The sequence below is a fragment of the Aulostomus chinensis genome, chromosome 1 (genome assembly GCF_037954235.1).
Source record: "Aulostomus chinensis isolate RoL2024-O1b breed Wild chromosome 1, RoL_Achi_v1.0, whole genome shotgun sequence".
NCBI classification, from domain to species: domain Eukaryota; kingdom Metazoa; phylum Chordata; class Actinopteri; order Syngnathiformes; family Aulostomidae; genus Aulostomus; species Aulostomus chinensis.
Window position 1 is genome coordinate 48,698,481 of NC_141320.1, and position 17,345 is coordinate 48,715,825.

The following is a 17,345-nucleotide window of genomic DNA, read 5'->3' on the forward strand; positions in this document are numbered from 1 at the left end:
GTTATTCGAAACACTTACTACATTACTGTAAGCATCACTGAGTTGATTAGCAAATATCACTACATTACTGTTAGCATCATTTTGAGTTCATTAGCAATTCTTCCGACATCACTGTCGCATCATTTTGAGATCATTTGCAATTCTTCTGACATCACTGTCACATTATTTTGAGGTTCGTAGCAACTCTTACTACATTACTGTCAGCATCACTTTGAGTTTTTGAGCAACTATCACTACATTACTGTTAGCATCATTTTGAGTTTATGAGCAATTCTAACGACATCACTGTAGCATTGAATTGAGTTCATTAGCAACTCTTACTAAATGACTGTCAGCATCACTTTGAGGGTGTTCGAAACTCTTACTACATTACTGTAAGCATCACTGACTTGATTAGCAACTACCACTACATTACTGTTTGCATCATCTTGAGTTCATTCGCAATTCTTCCGACATCACTGTCGCAATATTTTGAGGTTCGTAGCAACTTTTACTACATTACTGTCCCATTTTTTTGAGGTTCGTAGCAACACTTACTACGTGACTGTCAGCATCACTTTGAGGTTATTCGAAACTTTCACTCCATTACTGTTAGGATCTTTTTGAGTTCATTAGCAATTTTTATTACATCACTTTTGCATCATTTTGAGATCATTAGCAACTTTTACTACATTACTTTCGCATTATTTTGAGGTTCGTAGCAACTCTTACTACATAATTGTTGCATTATTTTAAGGTTCGTAGCAACTCTTACTACATTACTGTCAGCATCACTTTGAGTTTATTAGCAACTATCACTACATTACTGTTAGCATCATTTTGAGTTCATGAGAAATTCTCACGACATCACTGTAGCATTGAATTGAGTTCATTAGCAACTCTTACTAAATGACTGTCAGCATCACTTTGAGGTTGTTCTAAACTCTTACTACATTACTGTAAGCATCACTTTGAGGTTATTCGAAAGTTTCACTCCATTACTGTTAGCATCATCTTGAGTTCATTAGCAATTCTTCCGACATCACTGTCGCAATATTTTGAGGTTCGTAGCAACTTTGACGACATTACTTTCGCATTATTTTGAGGTTTGTAGCAACACTTACTGCATGACTGTCAGCATCACTTTGAGGTTATTCGAAAGTTTCACTCCATTACTGTTAGCATCATTTTGAGATCATTACCACTTCTTCTGACATCACTGTCGCATCATTTTGAGATCTTTAGCAATCCTTCCGACATCACTGTCGCATTATTTTGAGGTTCGTAGCAACTCTTAGTACATGACTGTCAGCATCGCTTTGAGGTTATTCGAAACGTTCACTCCATTACTGTTAGCATCATTTTGAGTTCATGAGCAATTCTTACTAAATCACTGTTGCATCATTTTGAGATCTTTAGCAATTATTCTGACATCACTGTCGCATTATTTTGAGGTTCGTAGCAACTCTTCCTAATGACTGTCACCATCACTTTGAGGTTATTCGCAACTATTACTACATTACTGTAAGCATCACTGAGTTGATTAGCAACTGTCACTACATTACTGTTAGCATCATTTTAAGTTCATTAGCAATTCTTCCGACATCCCTGTCGCAATATTTTGAGGTTCATAGCGACTTTTACTACATTACTGTCGCATTATATTGAGGTTTGTTGCATTTCTTACTACATGACTTTCAGCATCACTTTGAGGTTATTCGAAACACTTACTACATTACTGTAAGCATCACTGAGTTGATTAGCAACTATCACTACATTACTGTGAGCATCATTTTGAGTTCATTAGCAATTCTTCTGAAATCACTGTTGCAATATTTTGAGGTTCGTAGCAACTCTTACTACATTACTGTTGCATTATTTTAAGGTTCGTAGCAACTCTTACTACATTAATGTCAGCATCACTTTGAGTTTATTAGCAACTATCACTACATTACTTTTAGCATCATTTTGAGTTGTTGAGCAATTCTCACGACATCACTGTAGCATTAAATTGAGTTCATTAGCAACTCTTACTAAATCGCATCATTTTGACATCTTTAGCAATTCTTCTGACATCAATGTCGCATTATTTTGAGGTTCGTAGCAACCTTCTACTCCATGACTGTCAGCATCACTTTGAGGTTATTCGAAACACTTACTACAACACTGTAAGCATCACTGAGTTGATTAGCAACTATCACTACATTACATTTAGCATCATTTTGAGTTCATTAGCAATTCTTCCGACATCACTGTCGCAATATTTTGAGGTTCGTAGCAACCTTTACTACATTACTGTCGCATTATTTTGAGGTTCATAGCAACACTTACTACATGACTGTCAGCATCACTTTGAGGTTATTCGAAAGTTTCACTTCATTACCGTTCGCATCATTTTGAGTTCATTAGCAATTCTTACTACATCACTGTCGCATCATTTTGAGATCATTAACAATTCTTCCGACATCACTGTCGCAATATTTTGAGGTTCGTAGCAACTCTTACTGCATTACTTTCGCATTATTTTGAGGTTCGTAGCAACTCTTACTACATGACTTTCAGCATCACTTTGAGTTTTTTAGCAACTATCACTACATTACTGTTCGCATCATTTTGAGTTGTTGAGCAATTCTCACGACATCACGGTAGCATTAAATTGAGTTCATTAGCAACTCTTACTAAATGACTGTCAGCATCACTTTGAGGTTATTCGAAACACTTACTACATTACTGTTAGCATCACTGAGTTGATTAGCAACTATCACTACATTACTTTTAGCATCATCTTGAGTTCATTAGCAATTCTTCTGACATTACTGTCGCATTATTTTGAGGTTTGTAGCAACTCTTAGTACATGACTGTCAGCATCACTTTGAGGTTATTCGAAACGTTCACTCCATTACTGTTAGCATCATTTTGAGTTCATTAGCAATTCTTACTAAATCACTTTCGAATCATTTTGAGATCATTAGCAATTCTTCTGACATCACTGTCACATTATTTTGAGGTTCGTAGCAACTCTTACTACATTATTGTTGCATTATTTTAAGGTTCGTAGCAACTCTTACTACATTACTGTCAGCATCACTTTGAGTTTATTAGCAACTATCACTACATTAGTGTTTGCATTATTTGAGTTTATGAGCAATTCTCACGACATCACTGTTGCATAATTTTGAGTTCATTAGCAATTCTTACTACATCACTGTCGCATCATTTTGAGATCATTAGCAATTCTTCCGACATCACTGTCGCATTATTTTGAGGTTCATAGCAACTCTTACTACATTACTGTCGCATTATTTTGAGGTTCGTAGCAACTCTTCCTACATGACTTTCACCATCACTTTGAGGTTATTCGAAACACTTACTACATTACTGTAAGCATCACTAACTTGATTAGCAACTACCACTACATTACTGTTAGCATCATTTTAAGTTCATTACCATTTCTTCCGACATCACTGTCACATTATTTTGAGGTTCGTAGCAACTCTTAGTACATGACTGTCAGCATCACTTTGAGGTTATTCAAAACACTTACTACATTACTGTAAGCATCACTGACTTGATTAGCAACTATCACTACATTACTGTTAGCATCATTTTGAGTTCATTAGCAATTCTTCCCACATCACTGTCGCAATATTTTGAGGTTCGTAGCAACTTTTACTACATTACTGTTGCATTATTTTAAGGTTCGTAGCAACTCTTACTACATGACTGTCCGCATCACTTTGAGGTTGTTCGAAACACTTACTACATTACTGTAAGCATCACTGACTTGATTAGCAACTATCACTACATTACTGTTAGCATCATTTTGAGTTCATTAGCAATTCTTCCGACATCACTGTCGCAATATTTTGAGGTTTGTAGCAACTTTTACTACATTACTGTCGCATTTTTTTAAGGTTCGTAGCAACTCTTACTACATTACTGTCAGCATCACTTTGATTTTATTAGCAAGTATCACTAAATTACTGGAAGCATCACTGAGTTTCTTAGCAACTATCACTACATTACTGTTAGCATCATCTTTAGTTCATTAGCAATTCTTCCGACATCACTGTCGCAATATTTTGAGGTTCAAAGCAACTTGTACTACATTACTGTCGCATTATTTTGAGGTTATTAGCAGCTCTTTCTAGATTACCGTCAGCATCATTTTGAGTTAATTCGCAATTCTTCTGACATCACTGTCGCATTATTTTGAGGTTTGTAGCAACTCTTCCGACATGATTGTCAGCATCACTTTGAGGTTATTCGAAACGTTCACTCCATTACTGTTAGCATCATGTTGAGTTTATGAGCAATTCTTACTCCATCACTGTCGCATCATTTTGAGATCATTAGCAATGCTTCCAACATCACTGTCGCATTATTTTGAGGTTCGTAGCAACTCTTACTACATTACTGTCAGCATCACTTTGAGGTTATTCGAAACTTTCACTACATTACTGTTAGCATCATTTTGAGTTCATTAGCAATTCCTCCGACATCACTGTCGCATTATTTTGAGGTTTGTAGCAACTCTCACTACATGACTGTCAGCATCACTTTGAGGTTTTTCGAAACATTTACTACATTTCTGTAAGCATCACTGAGTTCATTAGCAACTATCACTACATTACTGTTGCATCATTTTGAGATCATTACCAATTCTTCCAACATCACTGTCGCAATATTTTGAGGTTCGTAGCAACTTTTACTACATTACTGTTGCATCACTGAGTTTTTTAGCAACTATCACTACATTACTGTTCGCATCATTTTGAGTTCATTTGCAATTCTTCCGACATCACTGTCGCATTATTTTGAGCTTCGTTGCAACCCTTACTACATGACTGTCAGCATCACTTTGCGTTTATTAGCAACTATCACTACATTACGGTTAGCATCATTTTGTGTTCATGAGCATATCTTACGACATCACTGTCACATCATTTTGAGATCATTGGCAATTCTTCCAACATCACTGTCGCCTTATTTTGAGGTTCGTAGCAACTCTTAGTACATGACTGTCAGCATCACTTTGAGGTTATTTAAAACTTTCACTCCATTACTGATAGCATCATTTTTAGTTTATTAGCAATTCTTATGACATCACTGTCGCATTTTTTTGAGATCATTAGCAATTCTTACGACATCACTGTCGCATCATTTTGAGATCATTAGCAATTCTTACTACATCACTGTCACATTATTTTGAGGTTCGTAGCAACTCTTAGTACATGACTGTCAGCATCACTTTGAGGTTATTCAAAACTTTCACTCCATTACTGATAGCATCATTTTTAGTTTATTAGCAATTCTTATGACATCACTGTCGCATCATTTTGAGATCATTAGCAAGTCTTCCGACATAACTGTCGCCTTATTTTGAGGTTCGTAGCAACTCTTACTACATGACTGTAAGCATCACTGAGTTTATTAGCAACTATCAGTACATTACTGTAAGCATCACTGAGTTGATTAGCAACTATCACTACATCACTGTTAGCATCATTTTGAGTTCATTATCAATTCTTCCGACATCACTGTCGCAATATTTTGAGGTTCGTAGCAACTTTTACGACAGTACTGACGCATTATTTTGAGGTTCGTATTAACTTTTACTACATGACTGTCAGAATCATTTTGAGGTTTTTCGAAACACTGACAACATTACTGTAAGTATCACTGAGTTAATTAGCAATTCTTACTACATCACTGTCGCATCAGTTTGAGATCATTACCAATTCTTCTGACATCACTATGGCATTATTTTGTGGTTCGAAGAAACTCTTACTACATTACTGTCAGCATCACTCTGAGTTCATTAGCAACTATCACTACATTACTCTTAGCATCATTTTGAGATCATTTGCAATTTTTACAACATCATTGTAGCATTATTTTGAGGTTATTAGCAACTCTGACTACATTACTGTCAGCATCATTTTTAGGTTACTCGCAACTCTCACCACATGACTTTCAGCATCACTATGAGGTTATTCGAAACTTTCACTACATTACTGTTAGCATCATTTTGAGTACATTGGCAATTCTTACTCCATTATGTCACATCATTTTGAGATCGTGATAAATTCTTCCGATGTCACTGTCGCATTATTTTGAGGATCATAGCAACTCTTATTACATTATTGTCAGCATCACTTTGAGTTTATTAGCAACTATCACTACATTACTGTTAGCATCATTTTGAGTTTATTATCAGATCTTACGACATCACTGTCGCATTAATTTGAGTTTTGTAGCAATTCTTACGACATCACTATCCAAAGGTTTGAGATCATTACCAATTCTTCTGACATCACTGTCGCATTATTTTGAGGTTGGAAGCAACTCTGACTACTTTCTTGTTGCATTTTTTAAGGTTCGTAGCAACCATTACTACATGACTGTCAGCATCACTTTGAGGTTGTTCGAAACTCTTACGACATGACTGTAAGCGTCACTGAGTTTATTAGCAACTATCACTACATTACTGTTAGCATCTTTTTTTTTAGGTTAGGAGCAATTCTTCCGACATCACTGTCGTAATATTTTGAGGTTCGTAGCAACACTTACTACATGACTGTCAGCATCACTTTGAGGTTCTTCGAAACTTTCACTACATTACTTTTAGCTTCATTTTGAGTTCATTAGCAATTCTTACGACATCACTGTCGCATCATTTTGAGATCATTAGCAATTCTTCCGACATCATTGTCGCATTATTTTTAGGTTCGTAGCAACTCTTACTACATGACTGTCAGCATCACTTTGAGGTTGTTCGAAACACTGACTACATTACTGTAAGCATCACTGAGTTGATTAGCAACTATCACTACATTACTGTTAGCATCATTTTGAGTTCATGAGCAATTCTTCCGACATCACTGTCGTAATATTTTGAGGTTCGTAGCAACTTTTACTACATTACTGTCGCATTATTTTGAGGTTCGTAGCAACTCTTACTACATGACTGTCAGCATCACTTTCAGGTTATTCCAAACTTTCACTCCATTACTGTTCGCATCATTTTGAGTTCATTAGCAATTCTGACTACATCACTGTGGCATCATTTTGAGATCTTTAGCAATTCTTCTGACATCACTGTCAAATTATTTTGAGGTTCGAAGCAACTCTTACTACATTATTGTTGCATTATTTTAAGGTTCGTAGCAACTCTTACTACTTTACTGTTGCATTTTTTAAGGTTCGTAGCAAACATTACTACATGACTGTCAGCATCACTTTGAGGTTGTTCGAAACTCTTACTACATTACTGTAAGCATCACTGAGTTTATTAGCAACTTCCACTACATTACTGTTAGCATCATTTTGAGTTCAGTAGCAATTCTTACTGCATCACTGTCGCATCATTTTGAGGTCCAAAGCAATTCTTATGACATCACTGTCGCATCATTTTTTAGATCATTAGCAATTATTACGACATCACTGTAGCATTGTTTTGAGGTTATTAGCAACTCTTGCTACATTACTGTCAGCATCATTTTTAGGTTACTTGCAACTCTAACCACATGACTGTCAGCATCACTTTGAGGTTATTCGAAACGTTCACTCCATTACTGTTAGCATCATTTTGAGTTCATTAGCAATTCTTACTCTATCACTGTGGCATAATTTCAGATCATTAGCAATTCTTCTGACATCACTGTCGCATTATTTTGAGGTTCGTAGCAACTCTTACTACATGACTGTCAGCATCACTTTGAGGTTATTCGAAACTTTCACTCCATTACTGTTAGCATCATTTTGAGTTCATTAGCACTTCTTACTACATCACTGTCGCATAATTTTTTGGTTCGGAGCAACTCTTTTTATTTTAACCTTAAAATAATGCAACAGTAATGTAGTGAAAGTTTCGAACAACCTCAAAGTTATGCTGACAGTCATGTAGTAAGAGTTGCTACTAACCTCAATTTAATGCTACAGTGATGTCGTAAGAATTGGCAATAAACTCAAAATTATGCTAACAGTAATGTATTGCTCTAAGAATTGCTAATGATCTCAAAATCATGCGAAAGTGATGTAGTAAGAATTGCTAATGATCTCAAAATGATGCGACAGTGATGTAGTAAGAATTGCTAATGAACTCAAAATGATACTAACAGTAATGGAGTGAGAGTTTCGAATAACCTCAAAGTGATGCCGATAGTCGTGTAGTAAGAGTTGCTTCTAACCTCAAAATGATGCTAACAGTAATGTAGTGATAGTTGCTAATGGACTCAAAGTGATGCTGTCAGAAATGTTGTAACTGTTTTGAACAACCTCGGAAGTGATTCTGACAGTCATGTAGTAAGGGTTGCTACGATCTTTAAAAAAATGCAACAGTGAAGTAGTAAGAGTTTCTTCGAACCTCAAAATAATGCGACAGTGATGTCAGAAGAATTGGTAATGATCTCAAACTGATGGGACAGTGATGTCGTAACAATTGCTAATGAACTCAAGATGATGCGAACAGTAATGTAGTGATAGTTGCTAATAAACTCAATGATGCTTACAGTAATGTAGTAAGAGTTTCGAACAACCTCAAAGTGATGCTTAGAGTAATGTAGTAAGTGTTTCGAACAACCTCAAAGTGATGCTGACAGTAATGTAGTAAGAGTTTCTTCGAACCTCAAAATAATGCGACAGTGATGTCAGAAGAATTGGTAATGATCTCAAATTGATGGGACAGTGATGTCATCACAATTGCTAATGAACTCAAAATGATGCTAACAGTAATGTAGTGATAGTTGCTAATAAAGTCAGTGATTCTTACAGTGATGTAGTAAGTGTTTCGAATAACCTCAAAGTGATGCTGACAGTCATGTAGTCAGAGTTTCTACAAACCTTTAAATAATGCAACAGTAATATCGTAAGAGTTGCTACGAACCTCAAAATAATGCGACAGTGATGTCAGAAGAATTGCTAATGAACTCTAGATGATGCTAACAGTAATGTAGTGATAGTTGCTAATAAACTCAGTGATGCTTACAGTAATGTAGTAATTGTTTCGAACAACCTCAAAGTGATTATTACAGTCATGTAATAAGAATTGCTGTGAACCTTAAAATGACGCAACTGTAATGTAGTAAGAGTTGCTACGAACCTCAAATTAATGCGATAGTGATGTCAGAAGAATTGCCAGAGATCTAAAAATGATGCGAGAGTGATTTAGTAAGAATTGCTAATGAACTCAAAATGATGGCAACAGTAATTCAGTGAAAGTTGCTGATAAACTCAAAGTGATGCTGACAGTCATGTAGTAAGTGTTGCTACGAACATCAAAATAATGCGACAGTGATGTCAGAAGAATTGCTAATGATCTCAAAATTATGCGACAGTGATGTCGTAAGAATTGCTAATGAATTCAAAAAGATGCTTCCAGTAATGGAGTGAAAGTTTCGAATAACCTCAAAGTGATGATGACAGTCATGTGGTTAGAGTTGCGAGTAACCTTAAAATGATGCTGACAGTGATGTCGTAAGAATTGCTATTAAACTCAAAATGATGCTAACAGTAACGTAGTGATAGTTGCCAATAAACTCAAAGTGATGCTGACAGTAATGTAGTTAGTGTTTCGAACAACCTCAAAGTAATGCTTACAGTCATGTAGTAAGAGTTGCTACTAACCTCAAAATAATGCGACAGTGATGTCGGAAGAATTGCTATTAAACTCAAAATGATGCTAACAGTAACGTAGTGATAGTTTCTAATAAACTCAATGATGCTTACAGTAATGTAGTAAGTGTTTGGAAAAACCTCAAAGTGATGCTGAAAGTCATGTAGTAAGTGTTGCTACGAACCTCAAAATATTGCGACAGTGATGTGAGAAGAATTGTTCATGATCTCAAACTGTTTGGACAGTGATGTCGTAAGAATTGGTAATGAACTCAAAATGATGCGACAGTGATGTAGTAATAATTGTAATGAACTCAAAATGATGCGAACAGTAATGGAGTGAAAGTTTCGAATAACCTCAAAGTGATGCTGACAGTAATGTAGTAATAGTTGTTAATATCCTCATAATAATGTGAAAGTGAGGTCGTAAGAATTGCTAATTATCTCAAAATGATGCGACAGTGATTTAATAAAAATTGCTAATGAACTCAAAATGATGCTAACATTAATGGAGTGAAAGTTTCGAACAACCTCAAAGTGATGCTGACAGTAATGTAGTAAGAGTTGCTACGAACCTCAAAATAATGCGACAGTGATGTCGGAAGAATTGCTAATGATCTCAAAATGATGCAACAGTGATGTCGTTAGAATTGCTAATGAACTCAAAATGATGCTAACAGTAATGGAGTGAAAGTTTCGAATAACCTCAAAGTGATGCTGACAGTCATGTGGTTAGAGTTGCGAGTAACCTAAAAATGTTGCTGACAGTGATGTAAGAATTGCTAATGAACTCAAAATGATGCTAACAGTATGGTAGTGAAAGTTTCGAATAAACTCAAAGTGATGCTGACAGTCATGTAATAAGAGTTTCTACGAACCTCAAAATAATGCAACAGTAATGTAGTAAGAGTTGCTACGAACCTCAAAATAATGCGACAGTGATGTCAGAAGAATTGCTAATGATCCCAAAAAAATGTGACAGTGATGTAGTAAGAATTGCTAATGAACTCAAAATGATGATAACAGTAATGGAGTGAAAGTTGCCAATAAACTCAAAGTGATGCTGACAGTCATATAGGAAGAGTTGCTACGAACCTTAAAATAATGCAACAGTAATGTAGTAAGAGTTGCTACGAACTTCAAAATGATGTGACAGTGATGTAGTAAGAATTGCTTATGATCTGAATTGCTTATGATCTGAAATGATGGGACAGTGATGTAGTAAGAATTGCTAATGAACTCAAAATGATGCTAACAGTAATGTAGTGAAACTTGCGAGTAACCTTAAAATGATGCTGACAGTCATGTAGTTAGAGTTGCTACGAACCTCAAAATAATGCGACAGTGATGACGGAAGAATTGCTAATGAACTCAAAATGATGCGACAGTGATTTACTAAGAATTGCTAATGAACTCAAAATGATGCTGACGGTAATGTAGTGATCGTTGCTCATAAACTCAAAGTGATGCTGACAGTAATGTAGTAAGAGCTGCGAATGAACTCAAAATAATGCGACAGTGATGTCAGAAGAATTGGAAATTATCTCAAAATGATGCGACAGTGATGTAGTAAGAATTGCTAATGAACTCAAAATGATGCTAACATTAATGGAGTGAAAGTTTCGAATAACCTCAAAGTGATGCTGACAGTCATGTAGTAAGAGTTGCTACGAACCTCAAAATATTGCGACAGTGATGTCGGAAGAATTGCTAATGATCTCAAAATGATGCGACAGTGATGGAGTAAGAATTGCTAATGAACTCAAAATTATGCTCACAGTAATGTAGTGATAGTTTCTCATAAACTCAAAGTGATGCTGACAGTCATGTAGTAAGAGTTTCTACGAACCTTAAAATAATGATACAGTAATGTAGTAAGAGTTTCTACGAACCTAAGAATAATGCGACAGTGATGTCAGAAGAATTCTAATGAACTCAAAATGATGCTAACAGTAACGTAGTGATAGTTGCTAATAAACCCAAAGTGATGTTGACAGTCATGTATTAAGAGTTGCTACGAACCTCAAAATGATGCTACAGGAATGTCTTAAGAATTGCTATTGAACTCAAAATGATTCTGACGGTAATCTAGTAAGAGCTGCTAATAACTTCAAAATAATGTGACAGTGATGTCGGAAGAATTGCTAATGAACTCAAGATGATGCTAACAGTAATTTAGTGATAGTTGTTAATAAACTCAGTGATGCTGACAGTCATGTAGTAAGTGTTTCGAACAACCTCAAAGTGATGCTGACAGTCATTTAGTAAGAGTTGCTACGAACCTAAAAATAATGTGACAGTGATGTCCTAAGAATTGCTAATAACCGATAATAAACCGATAATAAAGACAGACATTAAAGGCTCTCCTATAAAACCAAAATATACTGTCATATTTTGGAAAATGTGCTACATGGTGGTGCAATGGTTAGCACTGTGGCCTAACAGCAATAAGGTTCCGGGTTCGAGTCCCGGCTCGGGCGCGGGATCTTTCTTTGTGAGACTCCCCTTTCCTGCGTGGGTTCTCTCTGGTACTCCAGCTTCCTCCCACAGTCCAAAGACATCAAGAGGGGATGAGGCTGATTGATACTCTAAATTGACTGTAGGTGTGACTGTGAGAGTGAATGGTTGTCTGTCTCTGTATGTTGGCCCTGTGATGGACTGGTGACCTGTCCAGGGTGAACCCTGCCTCTGGCCTGAAGACGCTGGGATAGGCTCCAGTCCCCCCGCGACCCTTACTAGTAAGGAATAAGCGGAAGATGACGATGGATGGATTTTGGAAAATGTAATGAAATATTAAATATTTTTTCCAAAAATGAGACCCTCTTTATTCTCTAGTTTAATCTGCTGCAATAATAATGAGCATCTTTGTCAGTCTACTGATGAATGTCAGATATCTTTGATAACCAAACCAGGACGTTTGTCTCAGTTTGACTGGAAGTCTCATTCATTCATTTCTCCTCCATGATTTCCTGCAATGATTTCATGGTTCTGCTCCATTCAGGTTCAGAGAGGGAGGAGCTGCTCATCCACCCAGATGGAGAAGCAGCCATCTTGCTCTCTTGACGCCGACCGGCAGAAGGAACAGATGAGGTGAGGGGCCTCACGTTGTCATGGCAACATGGAAACATTCCACTCTGTCAGAGGTGCCTCCATCAGACGCACTTTGTCTTTGTGAAGATCAAAGTGAAACGAAATCTGTCAAATTCAGCTACTTCTTATTGTGGGACTTTAAACTTGAACACAATGGAATTTGGACAAGGAGGTTTCCTTCCAGTCCAAACATCATCGTCCAGCCTCCAACCAGAGGTCCATCAGTTATCATAGAGCCACAGGTGGAGTCTGGATTCTTTTCTGGAATGAGACGGCAATGACAGTCCTGCCAAGTGACATCACTGACATGAATGGATGACTTCAGTCATGTGACTGGATGACTTCAGTCACATGACTGGATGGCAGTGCAGATTCCAATGTAGAGGTTGGGGAAATAGTCTCTGAGAATCCAGCTTGAACCCACGCCCTCCTTGTTCTTCAAAAACCCAAACAGAGACCATCAGTCTCCCTCCAATCCTGTACTTGGTTCAATGTTGCTGTTCCATTTTGCAGCAGCAGGTGTCGCTGTGATACCAGGTTCAGTTCAAGATTCCCAACTCCAGTTCATGTTGGTGACCTCAGTGGCAGGTAAAATGGTGCTTCAGTGGATCATGTGATCAACTCATGTGTGTCCTCACTGCTCCACAGGTCTGTCAAATGTTCTGTAAAATAGTTGGACCCAGCAGAGCTGCTAGATTAGGAGTTGATGGAGTCGTTGCAGATACCAGTGTCCAGTTCCATCCTCACTACCCCCGGTCACCATGTCAAAGTGTCCTTGAGTAAGATACTGAACCCCTAAATACTTCTGATGAGTAGGTTGGCTCCTTGCATGGCAGCCTTCAGCATCAGTGTGTGAGTGTGTGTGAATGAGAGGACATTGTTCAGCTCCTTGAGTGCTGCTGAGGTAGAAAGGCTCTGTACAAACTGAGTCCTTTTACCATTTCTTTCCTGCTTCTAGCAGCGCTGTTGTCACTTCCTGTGACCGTGGAGGGAAGGGGTCCCCCTTCAGAATAAGTTTTATATCATTATGTTACTTCCTCTTCAACATGCCTTTAGCAGACCAACTCACAGAACAGCACAGTGAGGTAGTGTGGCCGAGCAGTCTAAGGCGCTGGATTTAGGCTCCAGTCTCTGAGGAGGCGTTGGTTCAAATCCCACCACTGCCATCATGTCCCAGGTCACTGAAGAGGTGTGACAGGTCGCTGTTCTGTCTTTCATGTCCCTAAAGACTCTCCAGCTGGTCCAGAACGCTGCTGCCCGCGTGTTGACTAGAACTAGTAGAAGAGACCATGTCTCTCCTGTACTGGCCTCTCTGCATGGCTCCCTGTCAAATTCAGAATAGAATTCTAAATTCTCCTTCTAACATACAAAGTCCTCAACAGTCAGGCTCCTTCATACCTGACAGAGCTCCTAGTCCCCTATTATCCAGCTAGAACCCTTCGCTCCCAGGATGCAGGGTTATTGGTGGTTCCTAGAGTTCTAAAAGTAGACTGGGAGCCAGAGCCTTCAGCTATCAGGCTCCCCTCCTGTGGAACCGTTTCCCAGTTTCAGTCCAGAATGCAGACACCCTCTCAACCTTTAAGAGCAACCTTTTTGATCAGGCTTGTAGTTGGGCTGCTTAGGCTGGCCCTTAGATCTGCTGCTATAGGCTTAGGCTGCTGGGGGATCTCCCATGGTGCACTGGGCTTCTCTCTCCTCATCTCTTTCCTCCTATATGTGTCACTCATTACTAACTCGTCTTCTTCTCCCCTCATCCCAGATCCGGGTGCTGCTGGAGGAGGCTGCAGACCTGAAGAGGCTCAAGCTGCCACCCGTAGCTCCACCTTCTCACATTATACAAATAAAATTGAAAAAATTGACTTGAAGCCTGGGACTTCAGGTCAACGCTGAGACCACGGCGTGATGGAGAGTTCTGATGATTCATCAGCACAATCAGACTCTGATAACTCCTCCCTCCCTGGTTGATCTGAGTCAAAGTTCCCATGTCTGATCAACTTCCTGTCCTGATGACATCACTACTGCAGGTGAACAGTTAGCATTGCTCTGTTTGATGAAGCTGCGTTCAGGGAATGAGGAAGTTTCCCTTTGTGTCACTGCTTCTCTACTAATCTGATCTCTGATCAGTTCACCAAGAAGAGTCTGGGGTCAGGGGCTTGATGAGTAGAGCTGTTTAGTCAGGAGGAGGCTGCTCTGATTGGTTCCTGACACTGAAACAAGGCCTTCATATATTTATGATGACATCACCAATAGGAGCCTTCCCAGTCTGTCAGGGGGTAGAATTCAGTCAGCACCAATGACATCAGAGTCAGAGTTCAGACATCAAAGACAGACATTAAAGCCTCTCCTACAAAACGAGAAAATAGTGGAATATATTGGAAACTCTACTGCAATTAATGGTGGGAATCTTTGGACACCTCACAATTCGATTATTAAAATTCAGGGGCTCCGATTCAGTCACAAAATGATTATTGATGCATCTCTAATTTATGTTTATGGATGCACTTTTTCACATTTTTGCAACAATTTTCTAAAAACAATATATTTGGAATAAAAACAAGAGTTGAACTCATTTCTATTATATTTTATTTTGCTGTTGAAAAAAAACACATTGGTACCTTTTGGGAAGCCTGGAAATAAGAGGAAAACGTAGCTCATTCCCACCCCACCAGTCAAGAGGGTCCCCAGAGACGGAGAGGTGGAGAACTACAGTACTTCTTAACTTCTTCCTGAGCCCTGGCTCAGGCAGACCTGCTGGGCTGTTGCACTTGAGCATCAGTAAAGTTCTGCCCCAGCAGGCTCTCCAGTCGAGATGATGACAAAGTCCTTCTTTTGGGAGCTCGGTGGTCCTCCTCCCTCAAAGCAGGGTTTGTTCCTGGTCCTCTTGCTCATCTTGCTGTGGGTAAATACACAATGAGAGGAATTGTAGTTCTTTATGATCAGGCTGCACTGACAAGTGGTGAAAGACTCTGCAGCTGCTCCAGGATGCAGCTGCACACATATTGACAGGAAATAGGAAGAGAGACCATATCACCCAGTCTGAGCTTCACTGCACTGGCTTCCAATAAAATCCATCTTTTCTAGCTCTTAAAGGAAAATTCAGGCACAAAATGAACCTAAGGTGTGTTCTTGTATCATTATTATTATTATTATTATTATTATTGTTATTATTATTGACAATTGCAGGGATTTTGTTTTACAGCAAACTGGTTTTCGGTACATACCGCTAATTATCTCCTAATGCAGGTTGTGGGGGCAGCAGATAAACAGACAAATCAACAATAACATACACTTAAAGCAGCATAAAGCCTCAGTAGAGATAAAGAAGAGCCTTGATGTGGAAACAAAATCACTGAGAACTTTAAGTGTACAGAACGTTTAATAAAAGACAAGTCTATAAAGAACAGTTAAAAGGAGTGTGGATGGCTGTTTACACTTTAATTCAGCTGTAGAAGAAGAAGAAGAACTTCACTGTAAAAATTCATCCTGTATGTTACAGCCGGCCCTCCCGGACATCGGAAGTCCAACTAGTCCGTTGCATAGCAACCGTGTATTTGCTTCAGTGGTGCCCACAGCACAGCAGCCTGCCTGAGCAGGACCACTCTGTCTGTGTAGGAGCAGGCATGGGCAGAATGGGCAAAGGACGTTTTTCCATTGTGTCTTCTCAAGTTTCCTGAGCTGAGGAGCTTTAGCAACTAACTCAGCAAAATTAATGTCTCTACAATGTGTGTTTTCATGTGTGTTCTCATAATTATTTGCTGTGTAAACACATTGTCTACACAGACCATAATCCACTCACTTTCCTTCAGGGTTCAGTGCCAGGTCGTGACAAATGGTTTCTCTCAAGTGGAAAACGGACTCCACACCTGATCATGTGCTGCAAGCTAATAGCGTGGCTATGGCTAGCGAAGAAACAACAGGTGCTAGCCTGATAGCAAGCCAAGACCAAGTCCTGACCGCTATCCAAGCAATGAAAGAAGATTTCACGACAAGATTTGACGGACTATTGAACGCAATACAAAGTGTGAAAAGCGAATTGAACGAGGTCATTATGCGGGTCACGGAAGCGGAGGACAGAATCAGCTCCAATGACGATGATATCGCATCTCTGCTAGCTCAAAATGCTACCATGAAAACGACCGTGGAGAAGCTGGCGCTTAAAGTTGACGACCTGGAAAACCGCAGCCGCCGCTCCAACCTTCGTCTGCTGGGCCTCCCCGAAAAGAAAGAAGGGTCTGACTCGTGCACATTTCTGGAGAAATGGTTAACCGATGTGCTCGGAGCGGACAACTTTCCGGGGCCGCTCGTGATCGAGAGAGCACACCGAATCGGCCAAATCAACGTAACTGACAAACAATCAACAGGGCAACCCAGAACAGTGATAATGAAGTTCCTTAACTACGCGGACAAGACCCGGGTAATGAAGGCTGCCAGGCCGAAGGGCCCGCTGTTACTCGACAATCAGAGGATCATGCTCCTTCCCGACGTTTCCGCCGACTTGCTTAGACGGAGGAAAATCTTCGACCAAGTGAAGAAGGATTTGGCTTCTCTCAGCATTCCAGATCTACGGTTTGGGATTATTCACACGGCTAAACTCCTGGTTACCCTCCAAGGGAAACGGCACGTATTCGACACCTCGGCAGCAGCAGAGAAATTTATATTG